At 35.4% G+C, this 18,211-nt stretch overlaps 1 protein-coding gene across 2 annotated transcripts in view; it reads left to right on the forward strand.

The window, feature by feature from the left end:
* Positions 1 to 9,430: 9,430 nt before the first annotated feature.
* LOC122792914 (5-aminolevulinate synthase, erythroid-specific, mitochondrial-like) overlaps positions 9,431 to 18,211 on the forward strand; it is a 199,260-nt gene continuing 190,479 nt past the window's right edge. The window contains exon 1 of one of the 2 annotated variants that reach the window (XM_044060480.1): positions 9,431 to 9,536. The gene's annotated coding sequence lies outside the window, so the exon portion shown is untranslated. Of the gene's footprint in view, positions 9,537 to 13,079; positions 13,103 to 18,211 lie in introns of those variants that run through there. The other variant, XM_044060489.1, reaches the window with a different exon arrangement.

Genomic DNA, 18,211 nt, shown 5'->3' on the forward strand with positions numbered 1-18,211 from the left:
GAAGATGATGAAAAACTAATAGTCCAATCTTCAAAACTAACTACTTCATCACTAAGGTGGAAGATATTCTCTTGAAAGTTCTTACCGAGAACCTTTATCACACCACATAAATTGAACTGATGTTTAATAAAGACATAGGATGCTGCAGATATAAATTAAATGTTAAAGCTGACTGGTAGCATATATTTTATGAGTGCATAAAACTTAAAACATATTGGGGTAATATGAATTCTCTCTTACAGTCTGTTTTTAATGATAAATTTATGCTAACCAAATATCTTATTTTACTTAATACATCTATTCCCACTTTTGTCATGAAAATAAAATATCCTCTTTTATGTAGTATCTTAATACTAGCAAGAAAAGTCATCACCAAGCACTGGAAGAATCAGCCGACTCCTACTATAAAGGAATTTATACACTTGGCAACTGAAGTCTGTCATCTTGAACTGATCACGATCAAGACAAGAACGTCTAGAATTACCTCTTCATATAATATATGGTTGAAATTCAAAGAACTGCTGGATAAACAGGCTTAATTAATTAACTAACAATTACTCATCACATTTATTTTTATGTATAAAACACTTTGTTTTATAGTAGACACCATGGTAAACAGTTATTTTAGTTGTTGTTTATCATTGTTCTTATAGATATGTATATTTGTTTTAAAATATTTTTCTTATCATATATTAATGTTTTTTGTTAAAAAATTCAATAAAAACAATTGAGAAAAAAAGAATATTGCCATAGAACATCAAATCTGACACAATTTCTATAGCACAGCCCACAGAATAACATTTGTATACAGAACAACTACCATTAGGGTACACAACCAATGTACTGAGGCTTTTATAAATCTCAGCAATACACCTGTTATAATAGCTATGAGCAAATGGGCTTACAATCACTTTGTCGATTGCACTTCATGTGATTGACATTTGTGCCAAACTGCCTTTGGCAGAACTGAAATTACGAATGCCACAATCTCAAACCTTCCAATAGCGAGGATTCGCTGTTGTAAGGGTTGACATTGTGGTGCAGATCGCACTATAGTGGGGATTGGGAAATGTACCCTTTCCCCTCACTGTAGTGTGATCTCAGGATTTGTATATATAAGTAGGGGGTGTGGGGTGGTGCTTGTTAATGTTGAGTAGAAGTGCAGCATTTCAGTAAAGTTGACATTTTCGAAATTTTGACTTTACTAAAATGCTGCCTTTGACATTTTTTGTGTTAGGTGTTGAGATTTTCGAACATGTGATGCGGACATCTTAACACTCGAATGGAGTAGATTCAAGTATGTGATAGTAAACCAAGCAAATGTATCAGTGAGACCTTTACCTTGACTAAAAGAAACAAACAGATTCTTAAACAGTATTCTGTTTAATCTGGGTCAATATATAAAAGATTCCTCTTTGTCTTGACATTTAGACAGTGGAGACAATATCAGGATAAGGAAAACTCTTCCATCAGAAGATATATATGATGTTTCTTTTTGTTTCAATACACAGTTTGGAACTGCACTGTTGAGTTTTATCTATATTGCCTAAGCATCTTGTTTAGACATTTTACAAAATGAAAAGCAAGCTCTGACAACCTGTTTATAATACCCTCTTCTCAGAAACATTTAAATACTATAATTAGATTAAGTAAGAAATTTCTCCTGTCACAACATGCCTATGGAGACCTAGGTGACTTTATATAAGGGAGAAAAGACAACAGCTAGACCATATGAAAACTAGATTACTGCAAATATCCTCAGGATCAATAAATTTTTTGGTGAAATGGCTGCCATTAGCTATCAGAGTAATAACAAGGCAGTTAACTTCATTAATAATAATTTGATGCAAACATGAAAAAAGCTATTATTAGACAAAGAATGCAAAAAGTCTTCTACTCTCTGGTGTCTCATTGTAGAAAAAAATTCAAATTATATATAACAATGAAGAACATTCTCCAATAAAACTGTATATGTATTCTCATTAAAAAAATACATAGGCAAACTGGCATACACAGGGCAAAGGGCCATACATAACAGTGCCTTTCAATTGTTGTAAATATGATCATCAATCAGAGAAAAATGTCATTGAGACAAAAGTTCATTGTCAAACTCAAGATAGGAGTGAAGAGCTTACACAGGTTCTGGGGGTTTCTATATCATGTACAGGCCAACTACTGGTATACATACTATTAACATCAGCCACATGCCAGTACATGTCCTTCTGCCAAATCAATTTTTTCAGATTTTTGGAGGAAATGTGTAGAAACTCTTAGGTAATAAAGAATTGAATAGTTATTATTGATTTATATTGTAGTTATTTTTTAAAAAATATGGTATTTCTTACTTTACTAAATAACTCCACTGTGCAATAGTGCTCTTTTCACTCAACAGATGTCTCCGCATGTACCAAGAAGCAGGGAATCCCTTGCTACATAGTGAGTGTGGGCTTATTTATGTGTGTGTAATCTCAGTTGCAGTGAAAGGATGTGTTTGTAGTTCATGTCCCTGGCATTGTGGCCTTAAGCAACTATATATCTATCTATATATATATATATATATATATATATATATATATATATATACACATTACTTTCACTCCCCTCCTTGATATGGTTTGTATAATTTCATCAAAAATTGAAGATGTTTTGGTTGGTTGGTTGTTGTTTTTTGTTTGTTTGTTTTGTTTTTTTTACGTTCACAAGCTTGCTTCCAACAAAGCATCAAGTTTGAACACTTTCATGTGCCTGCTGAATCGATATTTTTGTTTGGTTGAATATAATATTAATGTAATGCAACCAATACTTAAGAAATTCTTTCCCCACATTCATTGATTTACTCAGTATTCTAATGTACCAGAATACAACTGGAAAGGGACTTCTATCTAAAATATATAAGGTATTTAAGAAACCAACAGTATGTCACAGAGAATGCTATTGGGATTATTTTAGACTTGTTAATAATACCTGCCCAAGTGAAGATGATAAAAAACTAATAGTCCAATCTTCAAAACTAACTACTTCATCACTAAGGTGGAAGATATTCTCTTGAAAGTTCTTACCGAGAACCTTTATCACACCACATAAATTGAATTGATGTTTAATAAAGACATAGGATGCTGCAGATATAAATTAAATGTTAAAGCTGACTGGTAGCATATATTTTATGAGTGCATAAAACTTAAAACATATTGGGTTAATATGAATTCTCTCTTACAGTCTGTTTTTAATGATAAATTTATGCTAACCAAATATCTTATTTTACTTAATACATCTATTCCCACTTTTGTCATGAAAATAAAATATCCTCTTTTATGTAGTATCTTAATACTAGCAAGAAAAGTCATCACCAAGCACTGGAAGAATCAGCCGACTCCTACTATAAAGGAATTTATACACTTGGCAACTGAAGTCTGTCATCTTGAACTGATCACGATCAAGACAAGAACATCTAGAATTACCTCTTCTCTTCATATAATATATGGTTGAAATTCAAAGAACTGCTGGATAAACAGGCTTAATTAATTAACTAACAATTACTCATCACATATATTTTTATGTATAAAACACTTTGTTTTATAGTTAGTTATTTTAGTTGTTGTTTATCATTGTTCTTATAGATATGTATATTTGTTTTAAAATATTTCTCTTATCATATATTAATGATTTTTTGTTAAAAATTTCAATAAAAACAATTGAGAAAAAAAGAATATTGCCATAGAACATCAAATCTGACACAATTTCTATAGCACAGCCCACAGAATAACATTTGTATACAGAACAACTACCATTAGGGTACACAACCAATGTACTGAGGCTTTTATAAATCTCAGCAATACACCTGTTATAATAGCTATGAGCAAATGGGCTTACAATCACTTTGTCGATTGCACTTCATGTGATTGACATTTGTGCCAAACTGCCTTTGGCAGAACTGAAATTACGAATGCCACAATCTCAAACCTTCCAATAGCGAGGATTCGCTGTTGTAAGGGTTGACATTGTGGTGCAGATCGCACTATAGTGGGGATTGGGAAATGTACCCTTTACCCTCACTGTAGTGTGATCTCAGGATTTGTATATATAAGTAGGGGGTGTGGGGTGGTGCTTGTTAATGTTGAGTAGAAGTGCAGCATTTCAGTAAAGTTGACATTTTCGAAATTTTGACTTTACTAAAATGCTGCCTTCGACATTTTTTGTGTTCGGTGTTGAGATTTCCGAACATGTGATGCAGACATCTTAACACTCGAATGGAGTAGATTCAAGTATGTGATAGTAAACCAAGCAAATGTATCAGTGAGACCTTTACCTTGACTAAAAGAAACAAACAGATTCTTAAACAGTATTCTGTTTAATCTGGGTCAATATATAAAAGATTCCTCTTTGTCTTGACATTTAGACAGTGGAGACAATATCAGGATAAGGAAAACTCTTCCATCAGAAGATATATATGATGTTTCTTTTTGTTTCACTACACAGTTTGGAACTGCACTGTTGAGTTTTATCTATATTGCCTAAGCATCTTGTTTAGACATTTTACAAAATGAAAAGCAAGCTCTGACAACCTGTTTATAATACCCTCTTCTCAGAAACATTTAAATACTATAATTAGATTAAGTAAGAAATTTCTCCTGTCACAGCATGCCTATGGAGACCTAGGTGACTTTATATAAGGGAGAAAAGACAACAGCTAGACCATATGAAAACTAGATTACTGCAAATATCCTCAGGATCAATAAATTTTTTGGTGAAATGGCTGCCATTAGCTATCAGAGTAATAACAAGGCAGTTAACTTCATTAATAATAATTTGATGCAAACATGAAAAAAGCTATTATTAGACAAAGAATGCAAAAAGTCTTCTACTCTCTGGTGTCTCATTGTAGAAAAAATTCAAATTATATATAACAATGAAGAACATTCTCCAATAAAACTGTATATGTATTCTTATTAAAAAAAATACATAGGCAAACTGGCATACACAGGGCAAAGGGCCATACATAACAGTGCCTTTCAATTGTTGTAAATATGATCATCAATCAGAGAAAAATGTCATTGAGACAAAAGTTCATTGTCAAACTCAAGATAGGAGTGAAGAGCTTACACAGATTCTGGGGGTTTCTATATCATGTACAGGCCAACTACTGGTATACATACTATTAACATCAGTCACATGCCAGTACATGTCCTTCTGCCAAATCATTTTTTTCTGATTTTTGGAGGAAATGTGTAGAAACTCTTAGGTAATAAAGAATTGAATAGTTATTATTGATTTATATTGTAGTTATTTTTTAAAAAATATGGTATTTCTTACTTTACTAAATAACTCCACTGTGCAATAGTGCTCTTTTCACTCAACAGATGTCTCCGCATGTACCAAGAAGCAGGGAATCCCTTGCTACATAGTGAGTGTGGGCTTATTTATGTGTGTGTAATCTCAGTTGCAGTGAAAGGATGTGTTTGTAGTTCATGTCCCTGGCATTGTGGCCTTAAGCAACTATATATATATATATATATATATATATATATATATATATATATATATATATATATACACATTACTTTCACTCCACTCCTTGATATGGTTTGTATAATTTCATCAAAAATTGAAGATGTTTTGGTTGGTTGGTTGTTGTTTTTTGTTTGTTTGTTTTGTTTTTGTTTTTTTTTACGTTCACAAGCTTGCTTCCAACAAAGCATCAAGTTTGAACACTTTCATGTGCCTGCTGAATCGATATTTTTGTTGTGATAAATGTAGTTTCTCCCTATATCATTTAGCCAATCAAACAGCCTTGTATGAAGGCTATTTTTAGAAGTGATGTATAAATGGAAGTAATACATTTGACCATGATTACTGACCATAGGATGGATAAGACCAAGATATAACCAAATGAGATAGGTTATTTTGAGCATAAAGAGGGTAACTGACTCAGCTTAAAATGGCCCACAAGGGCAGCTAACCTAGTACTTACCTATGAACCTAATTGTACTCAGGAAGCCATAATACAGAATGCTAGTAAATTCAGCTGTTGTGCACTAAGTTTCTTAATATCTGATTTGGCTGTCATATAAAAAAAATAATTTTATTATGTTTCACAGTGTAGACATGAGAATGTGAAGAACAGTAGGGCAGGACCATAGCCGGCCTTAGGCATAGGCCAACTAGGCAGCAGTCTAAGGTGCTACTCTAGCAGGGGAGTTTTTCCAGTAAACTGGATGGTGTAAATTGACCAGGATAAGGGCACCAGGTGGTATAGGGGACGCTGTGGGTTTTTTTTGCCTAGGGCACCACTTGACCTAAGGCCAACCATGGGCAGGACTAAATTAAAAGAAGGGAAACATAAGCAGGGACATAAAGTATGGCAGTGAGAGGGCAAAATGAACAGTGTATAAGCAAAGTGAACAGAAAGAGAGTAGAAAAATTAAAAAAAAAACGGAAAATATCAGTCTTCACTGTTGTTTAAAACACATTCAACTACTACGTATCCCCTGTTTCAATACAATTGTTCATTTGTAATCTAACTGAACCATCTCCTTTGTGCCCCACACCTGGGTTGCAGGAGTAGCATATCATCTGCATACATTCATTTGAGATTTGTTAATTCTAGGTGAACATCACTAAAAAGTGAAAGGGAGAGAAGAGGACTTAGTTCAGGCCCTTGTAATACAATTGTTTTATGTTTACCAGCAGTAGCAGATGAGACACTGCTACAGACTTCATAGGTTCATAGGTTCATACTAGGCTATTTGCCCTAGGGCATTTATAAGCCTAGCCAGAGTGTGTTTGGCTTTTGCCACCCATTTTAAATGAATTTTGCTATGCCCTTTTTCAAGGTTAGTATACTGTGCCTCTGTCTAACAGTGACACAGAAGTGATACCCAGGGTAAACCTACGATCTCCCATCCACTCATCAAGATTCCTCTTGAAGAGAGTCAATGAGGGACTCTGCCTAACCTGGACTGGGATTTTATTCCAGAGTGAAGGGAGCCTCTGGGTTATGAATCTGTCCCTCCAGCATGTCCTATTTATTTCAGTGCTGAGGTTCAAGTCTCTCGAGCGCGTAGCTCGATGGGATTTGGATTTTCTGAGGTGCAGCATGTCCATTAATTCTGGGTTGGACATGGCTTTATACGTCAGGCACAGATCGCCTCTGAGAAGGCGGTATGCCACTGAGTAGAGCTGGAGTTTCTTTAATCGGGCAGCATATGGCATCTGTTTGAGCCCTTTGATCTTCTTGGTGAGGTACTTTTGGGGTCTTTCCAGTTGCTGCAGGTGTCTGGTAAGGTACATCCCAAAAGGGGCATTGTACTCAATTATGGGCCTGATGAGGGATGAGTAAAGAGGCACTATGACCTCCCCTGATCTAGATGTGAATCCCTTCATGATTAGGTGGGCTATATAAAATGTTTTTCTAACCACTTTGGCCACGTGGTTGTCAAATGAGAGATTGCTATCAACTTGGGTCCCCAGGTCCCTAATTACTTCTTCTGTACTTAATGGATTACCACCTATGTGGTAATTTGTGGGCATTTTGTTTTTGCCAAAGGGGATGACTATACACATTTTGGTGTTTAGCTTGAGGCCATGGCTCTGGCACCAGTTGTCTGTTTATATGAGGCCCTTTTGGAGGATGCTTGTGTCGGCTGGAGAGTCGATTATGGCGCCCAGTTTGCAGTCATCTGCGAACTTGGTCAGCCACTGTCCTTCTGTGTTGGCCTGTACCTCCGAGAAATATATACCGAACAAGAGAGGTCCCAGGACTAAGCCTTGTGGGATACCACTTGTAACTGGTTTGGAGTCTGACATGGCTTCTTCCTTTATATAAATGTGAAACTAGCAAATAGTGTTATCTCAAAAGATGAGTCTTTTAAGATTGTTGAGAAGAAAGGTATAGTTGACTATTTCAAAAGCCCTTGTCAGCAAAAAGACCTGCAGTAATATGTTCCTCATTCAGGCTGCAATAAATGGTATCAGTGGCCATTACCTGGGCAGTAAAGGTACTGAAGGCATTGTGAAAGCCATGCTTTGCATCACATAACAGGCCGTAGCTGTTAATGTGCTTATGTAGTTGCTTGCATAAACGTTTTACAAATATTTTGGTAATACAGGACATGGTAGAAATAGAGCATCAATCCTTAAGCCTATTAGAAGTGACTTTAGGTAGAGGAATTATAACAATTTCCACTTATATGTCCATGGTGTCCTCTGCTTTAGAAAGGTGCATTAAATTCTGGTAGTGGGAAGTAATACTTACGTGGTAAGAAAAGTGAAATTTCAGCTGTCTTCTGATAACCTCTCTAAAGTTAAATGTCTATACTTAAACTTTTAAAATAGCCTGAGAAACATTTCATAGAACACTAATGAAGAAATTATAACAACATTCTTAAACAGTAAAGTTTCAAAATGCTGTATGGAGTTGTACCACTTCCCTGCCTACTTTAATATCATTATTCACATACTAATATAAAAATAGGGCTGTAAAACAAAAACTTGGGTCATTTCTACATTTCACTATTATATGGCACAGATTCTCTCTATCTCTGAAGTAACTTTTGATATTTTGTAATGTTGTGCTTTGTTTATGCTACCTATTAGATAAGATGCCATCATAATACTGCAGTATATTCCAGGAATTAAAATAATGAATCATAAATTAGCAGATCAGAATAAATTAACCATGTAAATTTCCAATGGTGCTTAGTCGGGAATATCTTTCTCTCTGTCTGTGTGTATATCTTTCCATCCTAAACCTCTTTTTCCCATTTTAGTGCATGATGTCAATGTGTCACTTCAACAGTGACAATAAACACACACATATATTCTCACACACCAGAACTGTAACTGACACATTTAAGACACCAAGTGAATTCTGCAACAAAAAGCATTCTGCATCACATTTGCAGTTTAAATGAATTTACCAAGCAGCCCACAGTTACAAATGAAAATGACTCCTCATATCACTGTGCTAACCCTTTTTAGTTTCATTTCTAAATAAAACTATAAATGTTTTTGGCGTATTTACATTTTTAAACCTAGAAAGAAAATATATATTTTTAAGATAGGGCAAACATTGTTTTTGTATTTCACAAACAGTGGAACAACCCGTGTTTCCATAGCTGCCTGTAATTTTTCCATTTCATAATTCATCTTTAATGTTTTCTAATGTAATGACATAAAAAGGTGAAACAACTTTAATGAATAACTAGGCAATATGCCATTATGTCTTATGTTTGTTTTTGAGCATTTTCTTTAATATCAACATAAAATGCTTGTATTTCAGGAGAAAGAAAAGAGTGAGTAAGTGAGTGAGTGAGTGAGTGAGTGAGTGAGTGAGTGAGTCAGTGAGTGAGTTGGGTGGGGACAGAAAGTTTCAAGACAGGAGCGAAGGATTGAGCCTAAGTGTAAGATACCGTGTGTGTGTATGTGTGTGTGTGTGTGTGTGTGTGTATGTGCGCATGCACAATAACAAGGCTACTGCTTATTACAAGAAATCCCTCTGAAGTCACTGCATTGTGTTCGTCCTCAGTGCAGGGCAACAGGTAGGACATAGTCTGACTACATTATACATATTATTCATCTAATTTTTTGCTTGTGCTGTACTTTTTTTGTCTTGTCATGCTGTTGGCAGCGTAAAACATGCAATTTGCTTTGCAGAAAACTGTTTAAAGTCTGTAGTGATAGATGTACAATTTGAATTCTTGCTTTGTTACTAAACCACAAGTTCCATCTCATTAGTTGGCATTTCACAGTGATGGCATCAAATGCCTACACTGATATGCACAGATATTACATATTTAATGCATTAGTTTGTTAGAAAAGAATTTTTCTTTTAATATTTTCCTTGAAATATATGCAAAATCTGTATACAGTTTCTGTCTGAGTTACTATATCAGTTCTTGGAATACTTTGTTAAAGACTGGCTACTAGACTTGGGAATGGCTAAAAAGACCAGTGACAGTAAATTTTTTTATAAATATGATAAGTTCTTTGTGATGTATAAATATGTCTTGTGTTCTGTGGTGTTTTAATGCAACCAAAATTCAGGACTTACTATCTTTCCTCAAGATTTTAGTGCAATTAGACTATATTTATAGCATTTATTTTCACTGAAAATAGATCTTCTGCAGGTAATTCCCACCCACTGAGCGATATTTGCCTTTATGTAAATATATTAAGTAAATCATTTTATGTTTGGTATGACCTGTTTGATTAAATGTGACCTGTATTGACCTCAGTATCTTTTTGCTCCCACACATTTGTCTTATTTATCTGCACTTCTATTTAGTTCTCACCTAATCCTCATATATTTGCACACGATTATGTTATATATAATACTTCCGGAATAATAAGTTATGGTTTGTATTTGTAAACAATTATTTTTCCTATCATTGCCGATGACATTCTGTCATATAGTCATGTTGTTGTCTGGACAAGTTGACAGACTTTTAAACATTATTACCTTCAGGTCCTACAAGTTACCCAGAATAAATGTTTTAGAGAACTCAAACGATTTTTGTTTCATTATTACTTTTAAGGTTGGTTCAATGTGATGTTCTCTTTGATGTAGTTTTTTCTGTCTGATAGGACTATATTTATGTTGCATCAAGTTGTGTATTCATATTCTGAAAAACAGCATTCAGGTAGTCAATGGTAGAAGCATGGTCCTGTCAGGTTCAACTTGTAGCATAACTATTAAAACAAAACACGCTCAGCCTAGTACAATTAGCAGTTAGTAACTGGTGTTAAAATCCTAATGCCTTACTGCTGACTAAGGAGTTCAAATATCCTGATTTTGTTCTTAATGCAAGTCATATGCATAGCACGGCATTACAGCCAGAAAGAGCGCAAGGCGTATTAAGATTTTCTGCCAGAAAGGACAACAATCAAGCTGGTACGTTAACTTCTTTGTCCTTCTATTGTAAGATTATTGCTACAAATTAGAAAAAGAGAGTAAACTAAAATATAATAGTAGTTGCTAAACATTCAGTTCAGTTAATCACTTGGAAATATTCATTGCTCTCAAGAGTGGAACGAGGAACGCTCCTCATTTTGGGTGTTAAAAGTTCAAGTTCCTCTCATTTTCAAATTGTCACACATTCATCATTAGGATTTTTAACTGATATTCATGTTAAATCATTCTGGATAATATGAATTCAACAAAATAACGTTTGCATAAATATAAATTAGCACATTTAACCATCCTGTGAGCTTACTAGTTGAATTTGTTGGTTAGTTGCCCATTTGTTCCACATTCTGAGACGGTGGACCTCACTCTGGAGATGGGAGCTTGAGACCTGTGATAATATTTACAATGGTTTTAGTTTGTATTATTAAGTATTATTGTTAAGTATATACAGTGTATTATTAAGTATTATATATACAGAGCACTACAGCGGTCCAGCGAGTAGCATTGCTGCCTCACAGTCACAGCACTTGTTCTGGGATACGATCCCTGAATGAGGTGCCTTCCGTGCGATATCTGCATCGCCGGGCTGGCGTCTGCGATTGCCTCCCACCGTCACAACACGTGCTGGTAGGTAAACTGGAAATCCCTCGGTACTCAATTAGTGTGTGCTCTGCGTGTCCGGTCACGAACTGGCGTCCCGTCCAGAACTGGATCTCGGCTATGCCCGTGGCCTGCACTGATAGGCTGTCTACCCTGGACGGTAAGAACGGGTATCCAAAACCAAATATGGCGTTACTAAATCTCTATACAAATTCAAATAACTATTCAATCGTGTATTAATAAGCTGGGAAGTAGTCAAACTGGAAGAAGACACGTATAAACCCCATTTACCTACAGCTCCACAATTTGGGTTGGGGTTGGCATAAAGATTAAGGTGTTTACCGGAAAGACGCAAAGTACAAGGTTTGATTCTCCCCATTGACAGCGAAATTGGCCAAGCGTAAAATGACCCGCAAGGCCGCAATTAGTCAGCTAGTCTAGTACTTGCCTATAAACCTACGAAAAAGATACTTTGTGAAGGAATGGCCTTCTTGCGCTCAGATGTGCATTGACCTCAACAGTAGCTGAGGTTCCCAGTTCATAGCTATTGAAAAGGATGTGCAATTCCGTTACTGAGTCGCCTCTTTATGCACTAATCTTTAGTGGTTTTGAAGTTCTAGGGTATGTTTAAGGTCAGTAGAAGTCAGTGTCTTACTTGTTCTTGCTTTCCCAAAATTTAAACATTGTGATATCTGCTAAGAATCTATTGTGCCGGACACTTCATGGCTGCTCCACTTTCTAAGTCATTGAGAGTTGGACCTACTCCACCCAAACAGCCTTAATATAAAAAAGCAAAGAAAAGTGATGTACTATAAAATATTTATGTAAGTAAGATTTTCATGTTAGGTGAGCAGATAAGCTATTGCGGTGGTGCTGCTGCGGTAGCGTTGTCGCATCAAGTAAGACGTTGTCCTGTTCGATTCTCAGCTAGAGCGTCTTCTATGTGGAGACATGTGTGAATGGGCGTATCTTCGTTGAAGGTTGTGCGTCAGGGCCGGCAACTCGGCACGTAAAAATCTACTGCCAATCATTAGCGGACCGGAGTTCCGCTGTGGCGACCCCTAACCGGGAAAAGCCGAAAGATGCAAAAAACTTCACATGGCTGAAGCTAAAAATTCAATGTTGCCTGTCCTTTTACTTGGGACTATAGCCATGGACTTTTTCAATACCTATAGCACGTATACTAAGGAAAAGGACCTGATATACCGTATACTTTTGATTATTTTTTTTATCGTATGTTCAAATGTAGGGGCTGGTTCGTTCAAAGCTGTTGAACAAAATGGGGAAGAAATTATAGCAGTTTTGTGAAAAATGTCTCTACATCCTGATGACAGCAGTTTTTTTCAATACTTTAGGAATGCCTCTTGATTTTGTCTCAAATTTTGTTCTGCACTTCCTAAACTTCGCAATTTTGTGACAGAATAGGAGATGATATTTGAAGAAATAATGATGATTAACACAGTTTCGTATTTCTTTTTCTTCAGAAACTATATTTGAGTAAATATCTTATGTTATCAACTTTCTACGCGAGCTGATGGATTTGCATAAAAGGGGGAGGATCTGGCATAATGACCAAGGTGCTTACCTCACCAACACAAGGTATAGGGTTTAATTCTCATCTTTAAGGAAAATTAGCTAGGCTTAAAAAGGCCCACAAGAACAGCTAGCGTAGTACTTATGTATGAACTGAACTGATGCATGCCATTAGGTTGTTGTTAGTTTTTCCCACTTCTTGAAGTAAGGGGCTTCTCTAAGAAATGCATTTTCATTATAATTAATTATTATGTGGATTGGTTTTAAGTGTTTGCAAATTTAAACAAACCATAATCACATGCTGGAATTATTCATCCCTAATAAACATAATTTTGTATATACATCTCAATAGTTTTCTCAATAAAAAAACGTATTTTAATAAACAGAGTAATGATGTAAAATATGCAATGCACAATGCATACTTAAAGACATGACCCCTAGTAGACTCAGGCGTGGCTTATCAGACCAAGAAATGGAGGGTGTAGCAGTCCTCCAAACTTTATCTAAAATACTCCTGTACATATGCACACTCATGAATGCACATATAGGAGTTTGGCATTCCACCAGTATAGCTGCATTTTAATATAGAACTCAACTTATATACCAGATGTAGCATTACTTTGTTACATATCTGTTAGTCTTTCCTTGGGTTAATGTTTGTTGTGCACACAAAGTATTACTCATATTATATACACACTAGTTTCAAATGATTACTGTAGAATGTGATATTGCATTTTAGTACTTTTTAGTTGTATTCTATACCACTTCCAGTTGATTTGTAAAGACATCTGAACTTTCTCACCTTATAATGTTTTAGCCAGTGTTGTTTTTTCTTTTAAATGGACATTTTAAAGGGTCATCAATAATACACATTTTCTACCAGAACTACCAGTTTTGCACACCATAACTATGCATTAATAATATGATGCAGTTTTGTGAAAACTACATGGAAAGGATTTTTTTTCTAAACTGGCTTATGCTGCATAGGTTTGATTCAAAGAAAAAAATGAAGATATTTTAGGAGATTTAAAAATCAATAAATGTGAACTGTAACTTGCATAGTTCCAAAGCCCCTTGCTAAATGTCTTAAATTTAAGCTCCACAATGTAAAACTGGCACATCACATCATATATTAGCTATGAAGTGGTAAAAACAAAATTATGAGAATGCTAGGTCTTCCTTTCAGAATGAATAAAAAGAAAACAAATCGGATATTAGTTAATACTGGAATGTTCTGGCATGTGACTAATTATTATTAATTAAGTCATAACAACCAGTAAAGTAAGATGCTATACAGGATGTGTATGTACCATGTTGTTTGCTTTTTTATTCTACTCTACCTGAGTTGTAATTTGCGTATTTGAAACATTATTTTTAATCATCTTTTTAAAACTGGTGTCAACATATACCTTGATATACTGGTTTTACTTGTACTGTTGAATAGTAATTTAGTTTTAAAATATCTTTAACTTAGATATAGCTACATTTATTATAATTTTATGCTAAAACATGAATAAGCAAATAGTCTGACAGTAGATTAGTTGCTTAACCGTATCATCTACACAAACACACATACCAGTTAGTACAAAGACTTTTAAATTGATAATAGGATTCTATGCTTCATAAATTTTCAGCAAAGCTTTATTTTATACATATACTAATATATAATCAATAATTCAATAATATCTACATCCCATGTAATGTAGTCTGGTATAAAAATATGTATGCCATAAAAACAGAGCACAGAACATCTGTGCTGCGTCCAGAATACTATGATTCTTTGCATTCCATTTGGTTTAACTTCATTTAAATGTCCTGCAAAGCAAACCCCTTCCCCTTACAGATATGCCTGCACTTTATGATAGACATATAAGCCAATAAGAAAGTCAATCTTCCCCTTCAAACTGTCATCTAAAGAATTAGCCTTAAGTACATCATCCTGAACCTTCTCCTTAACTGTATTACTTGCTGTATTAACATTTTTTATGTTGTCAATGCTCTTCTTCTGCAACTTGTGTGACATGGGTGGGTCAGTGACAAGCTATTATCCCCCCTAAACTGGTTAGCATGTACTTTGCTTGACTGACTCATACATGACAATATATCTGGTCATGGCACTGTATCCCCATTGAATAATTTCAGAGAGCTTTCTTGGTGTCAAAATGCAGAAACATTATTTACTGTTCTTAAAAGTGATGGGCACAGCTTCCTAACTTTCATTCAAATCCTAGAAGCTCAAGCAGCAGATCATCAGTCAAATGAAGTTAAACGTCCTTCATATCGACAAGGAAAAATAGCATCTACATAATAGCGACTAACTGAAAAAAGCAGTGAACTGTGCCCTACCATTGCACTACCAGTTATATGAATAAATAAGTAATCACAACATTGGCAACTAACTGAAATAAGCAGTGAACCATGCCCTGTCATTGCACTACCAATTATATAAACAAATAACTAATCACACCATTGGCAACTAACTGAAATAAGCAGTGAACCGTGCCCCACCATTGCACCACCAACTATATAAATAAATAAATAAATACATGGATGTCTGCACTAAGCAACAGCATGGAGTGCAAAGTCTGAGTAAAAATTAAGTACCAGTAGAAGGTAAGTGCAAATAGAAATTAAGTGCAAAGCCATGTCCTTGTGCTCTGATCATATTAGCCAATGGACAATGGCTCTGAAATGAAAAAAAAAAAAAGATAAGACAGACTGAAGAGATTGAAGATATTTAAACCTCTAATGTTGCATTGCTAAACCTAATACTGCAACCAGTAGTCTAAGAGATAGCTTGCTGGTCTTGGCTGCAAAAGTCTTCCATAAACTACAATTCCAGATGCTGTCTTGTGCCACCATGCTGCATTCTAAGAGTTTGTAATTCACATTACAGTTAGTTGCTGATGCTATGTAGAAACTATGTAAGCAATAATGCCCAACAAGGTGTGTGTTACTGTGCAAATAACGCATGCCTAAGGCTGTTCTCAGCAGAGGTTCTCTACATCCCTGAAAGGGAATTATTTACACAGTAACACACAGTTTGGAGGGCATTATTGCACTTAGAGAATAGGCTATCTGTAAACTTGTTTTGTTTTTCTTTTATCATTATATTTTTTTATACTTTGATGTAAAATAGTTCTTCTGACTACTGTTTCAAATTTGCTGTTATAAATGCGGTTGGGTGATGTATTTTAAATCCAAAATATAAGTTTGGTAAGTATTTAATATCTACACAGATACTCTCTCTCTCAAGCACACACACACACACACGCACCTCAAACATTCAGAAGCAGTGTACATTTAACAAAAATCAATAATGGCAACCATTAAAAGGTTTCTTACCTCCATAACTCTCAGTTCTCTACATTTTTTTTGTCCGTTCCTCATGAAATTGTTGTTTTGCTGCAAAATTATTGGGGATCAAAGTCAATAAATAATTACATACATTTGAGTTACAGACTTTATTTCCTTCAGAAAATGCATGCTAAAACAAATCCTTTTATTCTAGCAACGTTTGAAGTTTGTAAGAGCAATATTTAAAATCTGTCCCTGTTTTTGAGTCTGTTTCCCCCCATCCATTAGACTTAATTCAGATTTCTTGAGCTAAGAGGTTGAGAGGCATGCATACCTCTTAACAGCTGTTGCCAGTGTTCAATCAATTAAAAGTCTGTCTCTGTCTATCCTCTCACACACACACACTTCCACTTTCATGCATGCAAGTACACATACATATGCACTTTTCTTATTTTTTAAATGTTTATTTTAATTTGACACCCACTAAACAGCAAAAGTGCATAATATAATGACTCAGTTGATATCACTCTCACATTTATGCATGCATACACTCACATAAACATGCACACTTTCTATTTGTATTTCTTTTAATTTTACTCCGGCTAAACAGCAACAGCACTGCTTAGCGAGTGTAAAATAATGGTGGCCGTTAGCTTCCTTACAATCCAATCTGCACTGCACCTTAATATACTGCTGTGGAGTATCTGACTCATTTTTCAGTGGGCATTAACACCCTGCTGGAGAATGTTCATTCTCCAATTAGGGTTTAATGTATGGTTTACCCATTCTCTAGTTTCCCTTATTGATATGAAGGACGTCCAACTTCATCTGACCGATCTGTCACTCAAGCTTCCAGGAGTCGATTGGAAGTTAGGAAACCAACGGGCACAAATAATGGTGTTAGTAGAGCAAAGCCATCAACCATGAAAGTAACAATGACACATCGTTCCCTTAGGCAAATTCAGAAACTATTTGAGTTGTGATGTTGAATCTTTATTTTTCCCATAGTATTGTCAAACTCTCAGAAAGATGGTATAGTCACAGATGAAAAAGAGACATACACCTGTATGTATGTATTCATGCCATAGAGGTGTCAGACTTTATTACTGCTTTCACATTGGTCTTGCAAACAAATGGGTCTATCATTTGAGCAAGTAAATGAGGTCTTTTATTCGTATTCTGTCTCAGTTACAGAAATAATGTGGTCTCTTAACAGGAATAGGGGAAAGACTGCAAATAATCAGCAAGCAGTGCAGTTTGTTTGCTAAAGCTGAACTTTGCTGATAAATTTGACATACTACAACAGAAGATATTGTCAAAATATAGAATATAGCCACATCTTCTGGCAAACAAAAATCAAGTTTGCCAGGGCAAGTAGAAGAAATTATTAAAACTGAAATGGCTCCATGCAAACAAAATGCCTTTTTGCAATGGTAGTGAATCAAGCTTCATATGAACTCTCCCAGTATGCGTTTTCCCCTTCTTCTGCAATGTAAATTCTGGGTCTGGCAGTGGAGATTCCATGACATGACCTGCTTTTGGGTATGAGAACCACTGAGTCTGTTTGGTTCAGAAGCTGATACCAGGTATCGTGATGCTCACATTCTCATGTTTGTTCAGTTTTTTACTTATTTTTTTCGTGGTTCGTGCAAGGCTGATACTTAAGATGGATTAATCATTCATTCTTGTTTTAATTTGACTTTTTAATCACACCAGCTGCCCATTGTTCACCAGCTAGAGCCCTGTGACCATCAGTCTGGTTGTGTATTTCTGAGGGTTTTTCAGTGAAGTGGCACACAGTTGGCCATAGTACTGGGCAGGGCTGCTGTTCATGTTTAAATTTAGGAAGAGTACTAAAAGGGCTCAATGTTTCAACAA

This window comes from Protopterus annectens, chromosome 1.part0, assembly GCF_019279795.1.
Source record: "Protopterus annectens isolate FY-2018-M chromosome 1.part0, PAN1.0, whole genome shotgun sequence".
In the NCBI taxonomy this organism is placed as follows: domain Eukaryota; kingdom Metazoa; phylum Chordata; order Ceratodontiformes; family Protopteridae; genus Protopterus; species Protopterus annectens.